Source organism: Lynx canadensis, chromosome D3 (assembly GCF_007474595.2).
Source record: "Lynx canadensis isolate LIC74 chromosome D3, mLynCan4.pri.v2, whole genome shotgun sequence".
NCBI classification, from domain to species: Eukaryota; Metazoa; Chordata; class Mammalia; order Carnivora; family Felidae; genus Lynx; species Lynx canadensis.
The window spans coordinates 29,475,127-29,497,538 of record NC_044314.2 but is presented as its reverse complement, the minus strand read 5'-3'; positions in this window follow the sequence as shown (position 1 = coordinate 29,497,538).

Genomic DNA, 22,412 nt, shown 5'->3' with positions numbered 1-22,412 from the left:
GGATCTATTCCAACAGCTTATTCTTTCCCTAAAGGGACAAATTCCCAAACTGTGCCACCACTCTATAAAATAAGATTTCTGTGAAGAGTAAGTTCTAATTCTCCGAGACCCTATGATCTGGATCTTAGCCTGTTTCATCATATGACCCTTAAGATCAAATGTGTGTTCTAGCTTAGGCTTTCCTTTACTTCCTATAGACAAACACTGACCATTCAGTACAACTTTGGATGAGTTATTTTTCATATTTATTTGCATTATCTTTTCTAGCATTAATAATGAAGGTTTTTATTCTCTAGACCCATCAGGCTCATGATCATGGAATGATAGAACCATGTGAAGATAGCTCTGTGCACTCCATCTCATGCACACAGGGCATACAGCAATGGATCAGTTAATCCAAGACCTTGGATGAGTCAATAGGAGTTCTTCAGTTAGAATCTAAAAAATATGAAATTTAACAAGAAATTTTTTTCCTGTAAATTTGTTTTCATTGGGATAGAAGAGATGGGTTGGGAAATGTCATTTTGGTTATGGCCCACCAGGTAAATGTCCAAAGAATATGAAATTTTAAGTGGGAGGGATGCATGGGGAAGTTGGGCACCTGTCCCTTCTATCTTCATGGGACCAGATGACTGAAGTGTCAAGAACTCTATACTCTGAGCCAAGCTGAAGAGCTAGGCAGGCAGAGAAAAGAGAACAATTCCATTCTTAGAGGAGGGAGAGGTTCAGTGTTCTAACAAACTTCGTTGTTTAATACCTTGGAACAGGTGAGTTCTTTGGCCCCAGTTGTTTGCCAATTTATTATCCCATGAAAGTCCTAGAACTATATTGACTCTATGTAACGAGGACTCTCTCCTCTGTCTCAAGCTTCGAGATAGGAATATCTTGGGTCTCAAACAGAAAGGAAAATTAAGCTATTTGAATTCTGAATTACTTATACAAGACCACAAAGGTTAACTTACAATCTAAATCACCCAAAGATAAAAATACTGTTTTTCAGTATACCTTGCTCTGGGAGTTAATGAAGTCTCTCTCACTATCCTCACTAATATCAAGCTTTACAGAGATTAGTATCTGTTTCTATGACTCTAAAGATAAGATTCACACCATTCATTGCATTTCTTTCTAAATTAGAGATGGTGAGCCTATGCTTACAATGATCAACTCCAATGAACCACACTTCATTTCTATGTGAATGTCTCCTAAATTGCATCTGCAGCTTTGGGTTCCCTTGAGTGTCAATCTCCTATTCCAATTGTGCATTAAGCCATTGAGGATAATCTGTTGTAACCCAAAACTGATACATTTAATACTACATTTTATTTTTCAGATCACTTCATATCTTACAATAGACACTATATAAATACTTGTTGGCTGCATCCATAAAACTGTTTATCTTGATATTAACATTTATTGCTTCATCATTTCCTTGGTTCACAAGCCTTGTGCAAGTTACTTTCTTTGACTCTGCCCTTTCCACGAACCCTCAAATCCAATCAGTCATCTGTTTGTCAAATATTTCTTTGAGACACATCCACTTTTGTCAACACCAATTCAGAGATATTATTTTATGCCTTTTTATGGAACTCCCCACTCTGTTTTCCCCCACATTTTGTTTAATCTTTTTAATCTATAGTTGCCAACCATGGTTTTGACAGATTTCACATTTCCCTAATACTTAAGTATACTGGACTTCCCATTTCCCTAATAATTAAATATATTGAACTTCCCATTTCCCTAGTAATTAAATGTACTTACCTGTAGTGCTTTAGAAAGAGACAGAGTGGGAGACCAAGGGGAAAGGCTTCAGGACTCCCTCATCCCTTCTTACACCAGACACGATTTTTTTCTTCTATTTTATGTGTTGGGATCTATAGGAGTTTGTTTTGAATTTTTATCTACTGGCAAACACAAATTTGGGAATCAATGGCTCATATGTAAAGACAACACTCCTTAGCCTGGCATTTAAGATTCTCCCAGTCAAGCCCCCCACAACTGTACAATTATAACTCATTTTATTTCTCTTCAAGTTGAGTTTTCTCATTAATACTCTCATTAGATCTTAGGTCTTTCCACCTTGCCCTCTTATGTTTCTTACCTTAATGCTGTCCATCTGTGGTAGTCATTAGTGGTATTACCATAAATTCCTACTTCTCTACTCCTCCAATGTGATACAGAATTGCTTTTCTGAGGATCATGTGTATTGTTCTAACATTTAAATGCAAGTTACTTGTGTCAGTTACAGAACAGAGCATTCATTGCCTATTTTGGACCTTCTGAAAGTCTGGCTTTCTCTTTGTACTGCAACTTGTTATACTCCAGATAGTGGTTGTTCCAGCATGCTGGGTCCCAGAGTAAGGGAAGATCAAGCAGATGTTCCAGCAGAGTGAGTGAGAACTCAACATTAGTTCTCTTAAGCCACTAAGATTTTGAGATTGTGTTGTGTTGTGATCTTTCCTAAGCAATACACTGTCCTTTTTCTTTTTTTCTTTTTTTTTTTTTTTTAATTTTTTTTTCAACGTTTATTTATTTTTTTGGGACAGAGAGAGACAGAGCATGAACGGGGGAGGGGCAGAGAGAGAGGGAGACACAGAATCGGAAACAGGCTCCAGGCTCTGAGCCATCAGCCCAGAGCCTGACGCGGGGCTCGAACTCACGGACCGCGAGATCGTGACCTGGCTGAAGTCGGACACTTAACCGACTGCGCCACCCAGGCGCCCCAACACTGTCCTTTTTCAAGGATAAACTTAAATAAAATCCTTTACAAGGTTATTTTTTTTAACTAAACTATTTTATTATGTACTCTTCACTCTCTACTTCTGCCAAGGAAAAATGCTTCTGAATGAATATCAGTGGCATATTAACTAGCCACTCCGTAGAATTACAAGAACATGTATAATTATTTGTACTCATTTGGCATGTAAATCGACAGATTGCCCCACATTGTTAAGCTATAAATGTGCATAACTATCTTTCACATAAACTCTTCAATGTGAATACCCTAGTACGTCTCAGAGTGGAAAAAGTATTGCTGTCTGTGCTTCTCCCTCAGTCCCATTCAACCCCAATATATTTATCCAGATTAAATATTTAATTGATTAAATTGATTAAATTAATACCAATGAAATTGTTGAAAGAAAGGTAATCTCATAAAAATACAAGTAAAAAAGTTTGCAGCCTAAGAATTAAGTATGTGTGGGTGTGAGAAGGCTTAGAGCCTCAAAGACTACTCACCATTTATTCATTCACCATCAGCCACCTCATCCTTGCCTGTCTATAACCTCCTTGACTTGACACAAACCAAATGCATTTTAAGGTTCACTAAAATATGGAGTAGAGGATAGTGACCCCACTTTGCCATATCTCACATACCCACTGTCTGAAATCCAGGGTTGTGTCAACTTCCTTTTGTTATGTAGACCACAAGGTTTCAGACCAAAGATGCTTAACAAGCATTTCTTTCTGGATTGTTGGAATTTGTTCAATTCCCCACAGATATGAAGTTGAAACAGAAAATTGGTCACTGCCCAGAAGTACTAAAAAGAATTGATAGTAGTTGATACTTACTTTGTACTTTCAGTGTGCCTTGCATTGCTGTAAGCATTTTGCATGTGTTAATTTAGTATAGCATGGTGGTTCATATGGATGCCTGGGTCAAACTGCCAGAACTCAGGTCCTTGCTTTTTAATTACTACCCATGCGACCTTGGACAGGCAACCTCTTTGTGCCTCAGTGGTTACATATATGACATGATGATCATAATCGTATCTACCTCACAAGGTTGCTGTGGAACTTAAAGCAAGTAGCACATGCCTAGATCTTAAAACACTGTCCAGCACACAGTGCTAGCTCAGCACATGCAGGCTATTTTCACTGAAGGGGGCCAGCCAGAATGTATACCCAGGACCTAAAGAATGTTGCTGGTGAAAGTCACAAAAGCCAACATTGGGGAGACTGAGTGGTTCAGTTGGTTAAGTGTCTTACTCCTGGTTTCAGCTCAGGTCATGATCTCAGGTTGGTGAGATCAAGCTCTGTGTGGGGCTTTGTGCTGACAGGGCAGAGCCTGCTCGAAGTTGTCGGTCTCCTTCTCTATCTGCCCCTCCCCTGCTTGCTCTTTTTTTCTTGGTCTCACTCTAAATAAATAAACATTAAAAAATAAGCCAACATAAAACATCGCAGCTCTTAATGTCAAGAGGTCTATCATGAATCAACTATCATCTCCCCCCCCTAAGATAAGGGAACTGGTTCCTGACAGAAATTCCTGCTGCCTGGCTGTTGTGCTGCTCCATTGTGCATTGGAGAGTTTTTTCTCACTCAAGAGATAACAGGACATATTTTACGTGTCAAGGCCTTTCGTCTGGGACATTGTGGGATATGATGACAATTCTTCTAGCATCTGTTCCTCACCAACACATGCTATGTCATCTCTGGGTAAAGCTTTATCAGAATGGCCTGCCACTGCTAAACAGGACAAGAACCCAGTATAATTCTCTAGAGAAGAGAGGATGTGAGTATGGCCTGTGATAAGTTTTTAAGAGCATAAGTAATCATGGGATGGAAAAGATGGGCTATGTGGCAGTTCTGGGCTCTGGAATCCTGCTAGGAGATACTCCCAGGTTGCTGTGTCATCCAGCTCTGTGGCCACAGCCTGTCAGTATTTCATTTCTCAGAACATCCATAGGAGGCAAACTAGAAGTGAGAAGTCCAAATTGGACAGGTGAGTTGCAGACTGGGTTCATGCAAATGTAATTATGGCAACCTACCAAAGGCTGGCTTGGGCAGGAAGAGAAGGGAGGAGAGCCATGGCCCCTCCTTCTGAAAGGCCCAGCTTGGAACCTTGCTTCTCCCTCTCCATTGCTGCCCAAAAGGTATGTGAGGGGTTCTCTGACTGCTGAATGGTAGCCCCACTGGCCAACTTGGGTATTTTGCAATAGGAAAGAATTTCAGCAGGAAACAATTTTATAGGGCTTCAACATAGCATTTATATTGTCAGTTTAACCATACTATCATTGTGAAGAAATCTAGAATACATAAAAATATTTGTATTCTTGACTTGTAACCTCACTTTTTAAAATGCCATTCCATGTTATATTTCCCCAAATATTTTTCTAAATAATACCTTACCTAAGATTATAACATTTGTCCTCTGCTCCCCATGCTTGAATGAGTAGATTGCTTCTAATTTCTTAAAAATCACAAAAGGCAGAGAAATCTATTTGAACATAAATCTTTATTGTAATTTCTGCCTATTTGCTTAATATAGATTTCTAGTAAAAAAAATTTTGAGTCACACAGTATGAGTATTTTACAACAATATATATAATTTACATATTTATTTTTCAGGAAGGAATTTTATACTTCTACAACTGTGTGAAAGAGGCTAGCTCTTCATAGCCATCTAGGCTCAGTGATAGATAGGTAGGCCAGCAGATAGATAGATATAGATAGATAGATAGATAGATATAACTATAGATATAGATATATAGTTGATATAAAATCAATTTGTCTCTCTATATATATACATATATATACATATATATATATATATATATATATATATATAAACTTAAACTAAATTTAGAAGTAGTTGAAGATTCATCCACATGGAACAATCATGGCAAAATGCCATACAGCTTTAAACAGACTAAGTAATATTTGAATTGAGAGGATAAAAAAAAAATCAATGAAACTAAGAATAGTCAAGGAAGACTTCAAGAGGCAGCTGGTCTTAAGGTGAACCTAAAATATTTGTTCACATAGAAAAAATATATACATACCTGGGGAGGGGGGGAAACTTAGACAAAGAAGCCAAAATAAACAAGAAATATTGGAGAGGGGCTGGGGGAGAGGGGAGTATTGTCCTTTACAAACATTTTCACAACTATTCATTCAAGTAATATTTACTTGATGCATATTAGGTATGTGGCAGTGTGCTACATGTTGAAACTATAACATAAATAAAACACAGTTTTGGTCTATGAATGAAACAGCCCCCTATCTGGTCTCCTTGCCTCCAAGTTCAATCCACCCAATCTATCACTAACACTACCATCAAAATATCCTCCAAACTATAAGCCTGTTTATATTATACCATTTTTAATACCAAGATGATTTTTACAGGGTTGGGAAACTTCAGTGGCTTAGCTACACTTAATAATAAAATCCAAAGGCCTTAGTTGGGTTTTCATGGCTTTTCTCCATCTGAAGGCTTCCTACTTCCCCTTCTAACATCTAGCATCCCTTCTTTCCAGAAATAAGCTTCTTTCAGTTCCTTGAACTGGCCAAATGCAAACTCTTCACACAATGTCTAGACTCCTGGAATTCACACACATTGTTCCTCATCTGAAACATCTCTCACTCTACCCCATGCTCTTGGTCCACACCTTCCCCTTAACTAACACCTGCTCATCTTTCAGCTGTCAGCTTCAGGATGGCCTACCTTGGTATTAAACATGTGTTAAAGATCCCTGCTACATATCCCCAAAGCATCTTCCACTTCCTCTGGTATAATTCCCAATGCATTTTATTGGCATAACTTCTTTTCTTGTGGCTCCCTCGAGACTGTGGGCTCTATAAATATCAAAACATTGTCCTTCACATTCACCTCTAAGTTCCTAACATAGCATCTTGTACATAGTAGTTTCTTAGTAAATGTATGTTGAAATATTTTGAAGTGAATCCAGTTGCAAGGGGCTGGGCTGGTACTATCATTCAGGTTGAAGATTTAGAACATTGACTCATGGAATCCAGCAGAACCAGCATACGTTCTGAACAAAACAGAACTCAGGCTCAGAAGACTGAACAGTGGCATGTCAACATAAGAACCTACAGGATTTGAGCTGTTCGGTTATCTTACAATAAGTAAGTTCCTATTGTGTTATCATGGACTAGGAATCAGGAGACAAGACCCAAACTAGGAGGCTTTGGAGTCAGGCAAATTTAGATCCATTGCTTATCTCTACCACTTTCTATGGGAGCTTGGGAAAATTTCTTAGCCTCTCTGCACCTGAATTCCCTCTTTTGTAATGGAGAAGTTAATGCCTCTTTCCAAAGGCCATGAGACCACATGTATAAAACCCTGCATACAACCCCCAAACTCTCACATTCACTAAATATTCATTTCTTCCCTTTCCCTCTCAGCTCTTCCTCTTACCTCCTGGAGAAACCTAGACAAAATCACTTCTTCCAGGGCCTTCATGCTGTCTACTGTAAAATTAAAGGATTCAGAGAAATCAGTAGTTCCCAAAACTGATCAAACTCAAGCATCATCAAGAGAGCTTTGGCTGAAAAACTCCAAGAGTGGACTTAGAAGTTAGTTTCTTTCCTTATAAAGTTCCCCAGGTGATCCTGCAGCAGCCAGCCCAGCCCATAACTGCAGCCCAGTGTCAGGGAAACACTAGCCTTTTCCAGCTTTAACAGGCAATAGTTTCATTTTTCTACTTCTCACATGGAAAATGTTTATGCAATAAATCAGAATATGACTCACCTGGCTGGCATTTTTTTGTTCCACCAGACCAAAACTAAGCCATACTTGGCAGTGAAGATCAGCTCTACGTGTGTGCATGCGTGTTTGTGTGCATATTTGAATATTGAGGGCAGAGGAAAGAAAAGTATTCAAAAATTTTTACCTGCCTCACTTTCTTTGCTGACTGGCATGAGCTAGACCTCTCAACAATGGAGCCACAGCAGGATTGAACAGTGAACTGCCTACAGAAGGCTGTTCTTAAGTTGTAGACAAAGTAAAGGAACCTTTAGCCTTCTGCTATTATTATATCAATATCACATTGGCAGTTGACCAATTGTCATTGCCCTGTTAAGTCAACACCAGAAGATGTAGTCATTATGGACCCTCAGAACAAAGGAGAGTTAATAAAGACTAAATCAAGGCTGGTTCGAAGGTTCATTGTTAGTTTAACAGAGAGCATGAATAGAAACAAAGCCCATGGAAAAAAAAAAAGAAAGTTGGGTGTGCACCAGGTAAAACAACAGAAAACACAAAAACTGAATGAGGCATTCAAGTGATTGAAAACCCATCAAAAAATCTGAACTCAAAGCCTGCAGTTATATGGCAAATTCCACAAATATTTTGTGAGCCCCAGATGTTATGATAAATTGATAAAAATCTATTAAGACATAGTCCATCCCTTTGAATAACTTACAATCTATAAAGAAACCTAAAAAGAATGGTAATTAAGGACACACACTCTGCTACTTGAATTACACATAACAACTTATTTAATCTTCCTAACAACCCTGCATTGTGGATATCACACAGATTCAACGACTTATCCATATTCAAAGCTAATATCAAGAAAGCTAGACTACCTCTTTATTAATAGATTGACTATATAGAAACATGTTATACAGAAGATATTTCTAAACATTGCTTTCTAGTGAATAATCATAGTTTAAATAGTCAAAGGACTATTTCATTAAGAATCATTAAGCTTGATGAGTTTCTCTGTGACAGCCCAGAAACTTAATGGTATCTTGAGTTTTAAGGTCAAAGATTCTGATTCTTGAAGTGCCATTGCCATTTGGGTGTTAACCCTAGAATTAGTTCTTGCCAGCCACGTGAATCTATTCTTCCCTCTTCACTAAGCCAGAATAAGCAAAGAACTTTCCTCTTATTTACACCCACGTGTTGGGTAAAATGACAGTCCAAACTGCAAGAAGTCATATGAAATGCTAGCTGGGCATTGGTGGGCAAAGGCTCATGCCAAAAGTACTGAAGCAGTGGAGACAAAATTCATCCAGTGGCTCCAAGAACAAAAATCCACACATTTTCTTTCTTCCTTTACCAACAAAAAAAACTATCCCAAAACAAACAGTCTATCTAGGCTAATAATTGAACAACCAAGTATTCACTACTTCCCCAAACTCGTTTTAAAGGTCTCATTGCTAGAGCTGGAAAGAAATAGAAATAATCTTTGTGTCTGATTGGAAACAGGTTTCCTGATTCTCTTGGGCTTCCACGTTTAACAGCTCATTCCAAAAAAACAATCTCCCTTCTCTCTGCTTGGCCTAGAAAGTTTCTGGCTTCATTGGTGCATTTTAACAGAGGCTGTCCCCCTCCAATGTGACCTGTCATCATTGAACTTTGAATATACAAATCCCAACCATCCCCTCCCCCCAAATTTGCTGAACACATCTCCCTGTTTTGACTCACATTAGATGGTTGCTACTGAACTTGAAAAGGTTGCGTCTCACTTCCTGGCATCATTGGACAGGTTGCAAATCATAACCACACTAATTAGCACATAGATTTCTGGGATTTTAAGCATGCCAGGCATAGGATGATATAAATTGGGGAGAGAAGGGAGAGAAAAGGGTCACTCAGGAGAGAAAAGAGAAGAGAGGGAGCATGGGCAAAAGGAATTTGAGTGACGTTATTTTATTCTCCAAAGCAGATACCCAAGGGAGGATTAGCTTCAGGGAAAATCCTTCACTATTATCCTTACTTATCTGTTACACAGGAATAAATATTCTCATTCTTTCTTATTAGATCCTCTTTTCCTCTTCTTCTGGCTCATGGAAACACAACAGGTTTGGGTAGGTACTGAATTAAATTATCTCTGGCCTTACTATCAACTGCAGTCAATTGCAATCCTATCTATTATATAAATGAACTAGAAAAAAATAGATCTTTAGAAAGTTTTGGAGCTAAGTTTTCCACTCCTAGCAAATAATAGAACACTACCATATTTTTAAACTATACATAGGTGTATATATACACACACACATATGTAATATGTATATACATATATATGCATACATATACATATAATTCACCTATGTATATACACGTCTATAGGTATATATACATATACACATGAATATAGAGAGATATGAAATGCCTCCAGTCCCCAACAAATAAAAAGGGACTTTGTTAGAGAAAAAAAATTCCCCACAGCTGTCGTTGAAAGCGAAGACTTAACTTCCTTGTGCCATCCACCTCCTTCCTCCCTAAAGCCTCAGGCTAATAATGCATGACCATTCTCTAATTCGGCATATGCACGAATGTATCAGAAAAAGCAGACTGTATATCTTGTTTTCAAACTTTGTCTCCTTGCTTTCTCTGCCCTCCTCTACTCCCTGCCCCCCCCCCTCCAGCCCTTCAAATAGCTCTGTCCTAAATGAACCTTCCAGGCCGGTCTGATGTTAAAAGAGAATTGTTTATCTTGGAGTGTAGACATAATTGACAATTAGAAAAGAGGACGCTTTTAGCTCTTGGTCAGGGCACTGCGCTCCTGGACAAAGTGCTCTTTTCTTTGAGGCAGGGTGGAGTGCTGAGTGACTCAGGCAGTGATCTGTGCATGTTTACACTTAGGGCCTACCAGAGTCAAGGACAGGAGCTTTCTGGGACAGATTTCCCTACCAACTAATTTCAAATAATATCAATAACTCATAAAGGGTAAGATCAAATGGTTCTACCTCCTTCTGGTGAGGATTTCTAACTTTTCCTCCCATGTGATGATTTAAGGAAATTGACATGCAGAACTGAACCCACATCTGACCTCAGTTTTTGTTTTCAACACCTACCAGAAAAACATGCTATATATAGGAACAACCAGCTTTGTCCCTGATTCTAATTTGAAGAGTTAGATAATTGATGGCTTTTTTTTTCAAAAATTATTACACTATTATCTCAAATGTGACTTATTCCATATAAATACATTTTTATTTTATGCAATCTTTTATACTATTCTCAAAATCCACAACCAATACTCCCAACAAGGGTAACTATTCTAATGTGTTTAATAAACTTTTTAGTTTTTATGTTCTTAAAATTAGGTATATTTTATCTAAGTACATGCACTTTAGATTTTCTATAAAAGTTATTAAATTACATATCTCACTCTGCTTGTTTTCCTCGCTATTTTTAAGATCCATTTAGGATATTTTGTATGCATGTAATCTATTGCTTCTACCAGTTCTTATATCTCAAATATTCTATGCTACCCCCTAAGTCCAGAAATGACTGAATCGATCTTTGAAAAGAAAACTAAAGAATGGTAATTTGCTCTATCATATATTAAGAGACACTACAAAGCCATAATAATAAGAACAAGACCAACAGATCAATAGAAAGCCAAGAGACAAATGCCTACATATATAGAGATGTGGACTATAACTTAAGGAGCACACCATAAACATTGGGGTAAAGGGAGATGGTTTAATAGGTAATGGTGGGAAACCTTGCTCACTATAGATGTAGAAATAACTAGGTATTTAATGCTACACTCAAGATGAACTGTAGAAGGATTAAAGTTCTAGTTGTGAGAGGTTAAAACTATAAACTTATAATACAGAAATATGAATAATTTTATAATTTAGGGAAACCCTTTTAAAAGAAAACCTCGGGGTCCCTTGGGTGGCTCAGTTAAGTGTCCAACATAGCTCAGGTCATGATCTCATGGTTCATAATTTTGGGCCCCGTGTCAGGCTCTTTGCTTACAGCTCTGAGCCTGGAGCCTGCTTCAGATTCTGTGTCCCTCTCTCTGTCCCTCCCCCACCTCTCTCTCTCTCTCTCTCAAAAATAAACATTTTTTTAGAAATTAAAGAAAACCTCAAAAATAGAAATGTAAGACCAACAAATGTGAGGATATATAAAAAATTAAGAAATTCTGTTCAATGAAAACCTTGAGTGACAAAGCACATTTTGAATTTACCAATTGGGTTACAAGAAATTGTTATTGCTTCTTTTCACTTGACCTACTCCAAAATACAAAGAATATGCATTCACCCTTTCTGTTCAAAATTAATGAACAAATCACCCTTCATTTTCTCTAAGCTCTCCATGGGTTTAAAGATAGTGACTGGAAACACCTTATCTTTCCAGTCTAACCCAACTAGTAGCCCCAAAAGGGAAAAGGGAGTCTTGGAGATTTTTCTGATATATTAAGCAAGAATGTGTCCATGGAGATATTTTACTTGTTTCAAAGCATCAAAACATATAAACTCATTTCTTCCTCTTCTGTCTCAGGCCTGATACTAAGCATGCACAGAATTCCTCAGATAGTTCCTCTGAAAGAATTCTGAGCTTGCAAAACTGACAGAGGTTGGGAGTGTGTTGGCAGGAGAGAGATGGCTGAATTTAAGACCTATTTTGTCCTCATTTTCAAAACAAGGATGCAGGAAAAAGTGACTACTTGCTATTTAAGGTAGCAAATTCTTTCCACGCTTCCTTAGCAGCAGTTGTAAAATACGAATGCATTCGATTATAGGCATTGAAAACTAGAAGGAACCATGAGAGATCAACAAATCCAGACATCATCCATTGATTACAACAAGGGAACTGTGGTGGAGAGTGCTTAAGTGACTTGCCCAACGTCACAAAGCTAGTTAACTGAACTTGGACCATGACTCTTCATTGACTCTTGGCCCTGCTCACATGATTCTCTGACTGTATTAGTTGAGAGGATTCAAAGTGCCATAGTGACCTCACAGTGTTGCTGTCAGACATTTCCAATTCTTAAGGGAAACAGCAATAGTTGACATCTGTCAGAAACCACACAAACTACTAGGCTCAAGGTAGTTCACACTTTTCATGTATTTTACTTTTGATGGCATTATATCTTAGTGAAGCTGGATTTTCATTTCTTCCTGTGACTAACAGCAAGTACCACACAGTCATAGTGAAACAGGAAATAAAGGTGACAGCATCCAATCTAATTCCAAGGTTTGAGAATTTTGCAGGGCCCAACAAGCATACATATGCCATCATCGAGTGATTATAGTTATTTAAGAATGAAATTAAAAATTACATATATATGTATATATATATTAGTTTCTCAAATGGCTATTAAATTGTTAGGACATAAATTGTATTAAGTTGCTTAGACATAACTACTTAATAAACAGAAGATTTAGCTATTTCCTTTGGCCAAGGAACTGTTGGGGGCGGGGGGGGGGGGGGATGGCTGAGACACAGAATATAAAAAAACGAAAAGATTTGGGAACTTTTTTGCCTCATTCTCCAGTCAGTCAGAAGGGTAATCTATAGTTGCAATGGTGCCTCTTCAGAGTCTTTGGGAATTGGGATGGGGGACCTTGAGGACACCCATCTGAAATTCAACAAAGCAGCTTCTTATTTACTTGTTTAACACTTTGCACATACCCATAGTCATTTATTTGGAGAAAAGGTTGAGGAGCTGGGGACAAATGGATAGAATCCACAGGTATGGTAGACATATTGGATTGGGATTAGGAGATGAAGAGATTCCTCTTATTAAAAATGTTAGAATAAAGCATAATAAATTTACTCCTGACTCAAGAAGAAGATGCTAAAAATACAACACCAAGGAGTACTAGAGGGATCATTAAAAATAACCCATTGTAGTTCCAATGGAAGTCTTCCCAGACCTAACCTCAATTTACAATTTAGTCCAAGTTTAAAAGTGTTTTTAGTTTTATCCTAAATACAAATAACTTAGATTCAAACTCATTAGTTCTCATATACCTACAGTTTGATGTATTATTCATTTCTATTGATGGTATTACCTTGTTTCTGTCGCAGGCTATGAGTCTGGAGTTCTTGCTCACCCAGCAAGAGGGGACACAGAATTGAATATGAGAGACGCTAACGTCAGAGACAAGAACCCGAAACAGGGCTTCAGTCTCCGTATTTATTGAGCACTCAAGATCTTACACGTGGTGAACGTGAAGAAAACAGATAGTAATCATTAACTTGTGTGTGTGAGAAGAAAAAGGTCTGGGGGGCAAGTGGAATTTGTGATCAAAGTATAATAGTATATTGGCATCAGTTGGAAAGTGATTTCCTGCAGGCGATATAACAAGTTACTCCTGATTCTGTTACACTATCTTCCTAGCTAACCTCAGGCACTTTCGCCCCATGGTGGTGACTTTCTGCCCTAAGCTTTTTTCTAACCCATTTATGTAAGTAGAACTTATTTCCCCACAGTTCCAAGTCACCTAGACTTGAAATTTAGAATTATTTTTGCCTCCTTCCTCTGTCTTACTCTCCACCATTACTTCAGGCTCCAAATCCTATACATTTTATCTGAACAATCTCTCACTCACCCTCTCCTCCCTCCTTTACGTGGTGATATAGCTAGCTGAAGTAAGGCTGCGGTGCTAATTTAGCCAAGCAAAATAATGGCTTTTCCAAAGGGCATATAGGTAGTTATAGGAGTGGAATAAAGGAGGAAGTTATGGGTGTCATCTCCATATAAGTGATATTTGAGGCAGCAAAAGAGAAGGTCAAGAAGAGAACTTAAGAGAATACATATAGCAGCATGAGAAATAGTGACCCCATCAGAAGAGACAGAAAACCAGTCACCTAGAAAAAACTCCCCTATAGTTCAGGATCATAGAAACCAAAGGAAGGAAAGGATTGAAGTATCACACTGTATTCATATATCATGGTGGCCAAGGAGAAAAGGAAAATATAGAGAAATAGAATTTCTGGAATAAAAAAAGCTATCATCTCATTGAAGATAGAACATAGCCACAAAAAATTTAAGAGTAATTCAGGAGCAATATCATCTTTAAGGCAAAACATCTATTCATAGGGGCCAACAGCAAAGATGAACAAAAAGGTGGAATTTAAGTTTTCTATTATTTTTACATTCCTTTAAAACCTATTACTTAAGCTTCTTTGAAGCTATTTACAATGTGTTTAAAATAGGTATTTTGATGATGTGGAAGTCTATGGAAACTTATCATACATTTATACAATCGAGTTATAAGAAGGTTTATGGAATGATGGAATGTCAACACTCACCAGTTCTCCAAAGATTTTGTCATCCAAACATTGCAAACTGATTGTTTATAAGCTATTTCTAGGCCACGGGTGTTGTTCTTTAGTACAACATTGTTTTTTTGTTATTGTTGTTATTTTGATCCTTCCACCAATAATTAAAAATAAAGAGATTTCACATTAAATCATTGTTTTTAACTCCTTTTAAACAATCAGAAGGTGCCTCTGTTGTGGACCAGCATACCAACATGGCAGCAGTCAGCTGCAGATGAATCGTAGTTGCCCCCTCTGAAGAAGGGCCAACCTTGCCTGATTACTCATTGGTACCCCTGGCTTGGCTCTTATAGATATCCTGGTTTGCAACCCTGCTAAAGTGCAATCTGCACATTTTAAGAATGAGGAATATCCTGGAGCCTAGGATAACAGAAGAAAAGACCATTGCTCAAAACCCATGGCTTGCTAGAGGCAGTAATGGCCCCAACTTAGAATTCTCCCCACCCCATCTCCTACTTTGGGATTTATGGAACTAGGACATTGCATGCTAGGAAAAGTCCTAAAAGAGGAATAATTCCATTCCCAGGTCTATTGCTTATCTTTGGGTGGATGACTTTTGACAAGTCTGTCCAATTTCCCTCATCTATACAGCTATAATAATGGCATGTGCCCTACTTACTTCATTTTACTTACAATAGAATGGAATACTATTTTTTTAATGTTCTCTAAAAATAAGGAAAACAGTTATTTTTAGAACATTGGAATTAGCCAAAAGTCATGGGTTCTAGGGCTACTTCCTCCACAAGCCAGTTGTATGACCTTTTATAAGTTTCTTAAACTCTCCAGATTCAAATGGAAATATTTTATTTTCCATGATCTTTGCAAGATTAATCTCATTCATCATGTTTTAAAATGTTTCTCTTGAACTAAAACCTTTATTACTTGGGCCTAACCCAAATGTGAATTAAACTAATAGAGAATAAAAATGGACTATTGAGCTGGGTCTATTTTATGGGCATGTCAGAAGCACACAGAGATGTTGATAAGGTGCCGTCATTTGAAACCTCAGCATCTCCCACCTTGGCACAGACCTCGTCAAGAGTAGAGATCCAGAGCAGAGGTCAGAGAAGAAAAGTAGACATATAAATGACTGGAGAAGTACTTCCAGCATGCTGAGTCAGCTGAAACAGAGCTCCAGCTGAGCTCAATGGATCTTTTCTCAGTTACCTGGAACGTTGGCTGGAGACTGCTTGGCAGAGCCTGCTGGGAAGACAATTTTTAGTCCATCGATTCATTTAAGCTGGGCAGTTTGCCCCAGTACTTAGGCACTCAGACAAAAATGCCCTTAATCACTGGCAAACCCTGAGATGTAGAGATGGCCAGTGGCTCAATCAGCACCCCAGGTCTGCCTGAAGAAAGATGGTCTAGAGAGCTCAGAGTGTCACTCACTAAGCATTCACAAAAACTAAGCCTTGACTTTTCAGGCTAAAACTCTAAAAAAAAAAAAATCCCTAATTTTAGTGTCAGGAACATTCTACCTTAAGACCACTGCACTCTTGGGCTCCTGGATGGCTCAGTCGGTTAAGTGTCTGACTTTGGCTCAGGTTATGATCTCACGGTTTGTGAGTTCGAGCCCCGCATCAGGCTCTGTGCTGACAGCTCGGAGCCTGGAGCCTGCTTCAGATTCTGTGTCTCCTTCTCTCTCTGCCCCTCCTCCACTTCCTCTCTCTCTCTCTCTCTCTCTCTCTCAAAAATAAATAAACATTAAAAAAATTTTTTAAAAAGAGCACTGTGCTCTTTCACCCTCAGTCAAATCAAGAGCATCTAGGGAGCAGGTTTTGAGGGCATTGCTCATACTGTCCCCTCTGACTATCCCTGTGATCTATGCTGGACCAGCTAGTACTTATCCTAGGATATGTCTCCTCCAGGAAACTTTTCCTGGCCCCCTTCTTTCTATTGGGCCCTATCCTGACATTCCTCAAAATTTTGCTCACTTTCCACTATTATATCACCTCCACAGCATATTGTAACCGCTTCTTTTCTTATTTACCTGCTTGATGAGACTCTTTGAGAGTATCTAATTATCAATCTGTAGTGTCTAGCATAGGAAATACCATTAACTTCTTAAATGCTTATGGAGGGAAGGAGGCATAGGTGACTCTTCTGATGAAAATGAGCCAGGTATTGACTGAGGGAATCAAATGGTGCAACCAAGCTGTGACCAAAGTCCCCAAAAGCAGTACTAATAGTAGAATCCAGTGTCTGAAGGGTCAATACAGTTGGAGGAAAAACCAATCCTGGAATGGAGAATCAAAAGGACTTTGGTCTCCTTTTGACCCCATCACACAGTAACTGCCTAATGCAGGGCTAGACAATACATAGGCTTCAGCATCCTCATCTGAAAGTCTTGGGAGGACCAGGTGAGACCATTAGTGTATGAGTATTTTGAAAGCTTAAAGTGTCCTGTGAATACAACGGATTATTAAAGTAAGAATTAGGACTACTTCCTCTCATCAATGTATGCTTCCCGAAAGCCTATGATCAAATAAGAAAAAAAATCATCTGTTCCTGGTTATGAACATGCTTTTATAAGTAAGATTTCTTCATGAACTAAAAACTCTGACAACACAGAGATTATATCACATTTTCATAATCATGATAAGGATGCCTTAAGCAGATAGAACATCATAGAGTTCTCAAAACATACTAATGTTGGATTTTTATGAGAACTTCAGAAAGGCCAGTTAGGACAGCCCCAATTTACAGATGGTTAAACTGATATCCACTGCAGATAAGTGACTTCCTCAAGATTATATACTTGGTAAACATCTAGAATAATGCTAAGCACAAGTTCAAACATATTTACGGAAATATAGTGCTGGAAAGGGTCTAAAAGTAAACAATTCCAACTTTCTACATACTGAAGGAAACCTGTCTGACAGAGGGTAGAAGTAAATTGGCAATCACTTAAACACTTTTTATTTTCCAGACACAAATGCTTTCCCATTAATCTTTCATCTCAGGAGCCAGTTTACTCATTGTATAAAATATAATAATTAACATATTCCCTAGGTTTTTATAATGATGAAAGTAGATAATGTGTATGAAGCACTTAGCAAGGACAATTCCTGGCACATAGTAAGTATTCAATAAGTGTGAGTTCTTATTACTCTTATTCCTATAATTTTCATTAGTCTACTTGTGTTTTTGTTTTTGTTTTTTCTGGATTCTATCCAGCCACTTGCATCTTTTTGTTTCAGATTCTTTCACTGCTTCAGGTGATTACAGGGAAATCTGTTTTCATGATTCTCTAAATCATCCTTGGTGGCGTGGAAATTGTTGGTCCTAATCTCTCTCTGCATCGTAGAGAGTTAGCAATGTGATGAATTGACAACAGCTGAGTCAAAGACAAAGCCTTTCAAGAAAGCTAGATTTTTTTTCTTCCAGAATCTGAAAGCAACCTATTTGGCAACTTGCCATTTCAATAGCATGACTGTGTGGCATTCAGTATCCTAAAAATGTAGATGCAATTCTTGTAAAATAAAGTTTTACAGCGACAACTAACTCTAATTTGAAGTATACTACATGAAGTGTCTTACTTATGTTAAACCCTTTGAGCGTGACCCAGAATGTGGGCAAGACCATCCATTGGAATGTAGAGATAAACTATTAGAATCTCAAATTCTGCATTAGCGCAATCTCTTCTTTGACTTTTACATTTACAGTGGGTATTTTGTGTTCATAATATATTACTGCAGTTGTACATGTACAGAGTTTCTTAGTGAATGTACATGTATTTGGGGGTCTGTGATCATAATTTTTATAAGACATGTAATCACACAGGTTTTAAAATCAATGGTTTATAAACATTCTGAGATTAGCAGGTGTTCAAAAGTTACTATATCAAAATCTTCACCATTATCCATAAAAATAAAATAGAAAAGATATGCCCACATATAAACTAATGTTGTCATTTTACTGTTTTCAGTATGAATTTGAAATTAGTTCAGTTGCCTAAATATGTACTCTCTAATTCTTTATAAAACCTAATTAATATTTATTACAGTCACTGTATAGAAAATGGGTGTAATATGCTACCAACATTCAAAGGAAACATTCCAAAGAACTGATGCAAAAGTAAACTCAAATCCAGCAAAGACCATGACACCCTTCCTTTATAGCAGTAGACCAAATCTTAGTCAATATTTTCATAAATTTTCATGGTACAAACAGAGACAAATACCAAGTGCCAGGTAACCAAGTTACACCTCACTTACTTCAGGAAATGCTGTCATAAGCATGATTCAATTCTCACTTTCAAGTCTGAGATGATTCTAGATGCATGGCCTCCCCTCCAAAAGTAAAAGATGTCTTCTCCATGCTCCTCAGGGTAGTTAATCACTTCTAGGGATTGACAGATATATGGGAATCTTTCAGATAATTTTTCCCCCCATTTTCAGTTCTGTGTCCTCCCTTGGAGGTTTAGTGATGAAAGGTTACAGACTGAATGTGATCTTCCCACAAATTCATATGTTGAAACCCAACCCCCAATGTGATGATAAAAGGAGGTGGGGCCTTTGAAAACCTATTAGATCGTGAGGGTACAGTCCTCATGAATGGGATCAGTGCCCTTAAAAGAGATTCCAGAGAACTTCCTTGCCTCTTCCTCCATGTGAGGACACAGTGGGAAGATAGCCATCCATGAACAGGAAGCAGGCTCTCATCAGACCCCAAATTTGCCAGTTTCCTAATCCTGCACTTCCCAGCCTCCAGGACTGTGAGAAATCTTTGTTGTTTAAGCCACATAATCTATGGTCTTTTTGTTATAGTACTCTAGGTAGACTAAGACAGGGAAAATAGTGAGGTAAGCCCCACAGATCTCTGCAGATACCCTCAGACACCAGAATCTTTCGAGACTACTTTGGAGAAATATACTACCACCCTGACTCCATTCTAACAATTTCCCTATGACCAAGCAAGCCTGGCAACCTAAATCATGATACCCTGAAAAACATAACTTTTCACTAATGAATGTCCAAGGCTAAGTTTCCTAATCATTTATGAGTCGTAAACTGAATGATCACCAAAATATTTTGCCTTACTTTCGAACACCAGGAATACTACATTTCTCAACTTTTTAAAATCTAAATGGAGCTATGCAACAAGTTCTGTCCAATAGAATGTGCAAAGAAGTGATGTAAGCTGCTTCCAAGCCAGGCCCTAAAGAGTCCTAGAATCATCCTTACTATTTACCTCTTATCATTATCTGACCAGATGCAAAGTATCCAGTGGAAAACTTTAAAAAGACCATGGAAATGAGCAGAACACTAAAGAAAAGAAACTTAGTCATAACTCATGAAAGGAAAAATGATAAGTTGGACTTGATTAAAATTAAGAACTCCAGTTCTACAAAAGTCACTGTCAAGAGAATGAAACAAACAAGCCACAGGCTGGGAGAAAACTCTTACAAGATACATATCTGATAAAGGACTAATATTCAAATAGACAAAGAACCCTTAAAATCAATAATAGGGAAATAAGCAGCCCAACTAAAAAATAGGACAGAGGATCTGGACAGATACCTCACCAAAGATGGCAAATAAATATATAAAAATATCCTTAAAATCATTTGTCATTAGATAATCGTGAATTAAGACAAAAAAGAAATGCTTCTGCATAGCCATTTTCTAATAGCTAGAAATTAGGAAATTGTTTGGATTTGTGGTTAAAATCCAAAAAACTTGCAGAGATTCAGGGATGGCTCAGAAACGGTAAAATCAGGCCTAAGATGCTGCTGCTAAAACTACTTTTCTCAGAAGAAGCCAGCTCTCATGGATCTCATGAGGGCCAGCAGGGGAATCCTAGGATAAGCAACACCTGGGTTCTTCCATCTCTCCACCTGGACTCCTGGGAACACACTGATCTTTTGCCATGTTCATAGTTTTGTCTTCTCCATAATGTCCTATATGGTTGGTGTCACATGTTGCAGGACCTTATTGGGTGGCTTATTTCAGTTGGTAATATACATTTGAGGATCCTTACATGTCTTCTTGTGGCTCAGTAGCTTGTTTCTTTTTGTCACTGAATGGCATTCCGTTGCCTGGATATACCCTATTTTATGTTTTGTTTTGTTTTGTTTTGTTTTGTTTTGCTTATTGAAGGACATCTCAGTTGCTTCAATATTTGGGCAGTTAGGAAGAAAGCCTCTGTACACATAAAAAATATATAATAAAAACAAACTGAGAATACCAATTGTAAACAACACATGTAAAACAACAGAAACTCTCACTCATTGTTGGTGATTACAGCTACTTTGGAAGTCATTTTGGCAGCTTCTAACAAAGCCAAACCTAATTTTACCATATGATTCAATAATTGTACTCCTAGGTATTTACCTAACTGAAAATGGATGCTCATACTAGAACGTGCACATGAAAGTTTATAGCAGATGTATTCATAATCACCAAAAACTAGAGGCAGCTGGGAAATTCTCCAACAGGTGAATGGATGAGTAAACTATGATGCATTCATATAATGGAATGTTACTTGGTGACTAGAAAAAAGATGTGATCTATGGAACCATAAGAGACATGTGTTAGTCTTGGATGCATGTTTCTAGGTGAAAGAAATCAGTGGGGGTGTTGGGGCACTGCTTACTCTATGGTTCCAATTGTACCATATTTTGGAAATACAGAATTGGTGGAATGGTAGAAACATCAGTGGTGATGGAAGGATACAGTTTTGAATAAGTGAAGCTCCAGGGATATTCTGTGGCATTGAAACTATTTGATGTTAGTGGACTGACAGAATGTGGAATGTGGCAAACTAAACTAACTGTGTTACAAATGTCTGAAACAACAGAAGGGGACAGGGACAAAAGGTACTGATCTAAATAACTGCAAATGAGTAGAACCTGCAAGACCAAGGTAAAAGAAAACTGACATAAGTAATGAACTTTTGCTAATAAAGTCGTCTTCCCTGGGGATACACACACACACACATGCGAGCGCACGTGCGTGCACACACACACACACACATACAAATTCTGAAACCACTATCCATAATGGCACAATTAAGAAAACGAATGGCAGTTGGGGAAGCCAGGTTTCTCATGTTGAAGTGGGAGATTACAAATAAACAAGAGAGGGGCGCCTGGGTGGCGCAGTCGGTTAAGTGTCCGACTTCAGCCAGGTCACGATCTTGCGGTCCGTGAGTTCGAGCCCCGCGTCGGGCTCTGGGCTGATGGCTCAGAGCCTGGAGCCTGTTTCCGATTCTGTGTCTCCCTCTCTGTCTGCCCCTCCCCCGTTCATGCTCTGTCTCTCTGTCCCAAAAATAAATAAACGTTGAAAAAAAAATTAAAAAAAAAACAAATAAACAAGAGACTAGACTGATTCATGTGGTAATGGATTACTGTTGAAGACATCAGTAAGAACTTATGTTTATTTTAATATAGATGTAGATGGTGACATAAAGAAAAAGTCATATGTTTATGTATATATACATACATTTCTTTGCTCTGTCAGATGATCCTGTAACAACAGCATACCCAGCACCCAATTGTTATTTTCTATTATCATTGTCCAGGAGAAGGCCCAGAGTCTCTTGGAGAAGTGGTTGTGTCTAGGACTGGGGAGGAAATATACAATAGGAACCTGGAGTGTTTCATAGAACCAGTAGGGAGGTGCTGAAAAAAAAG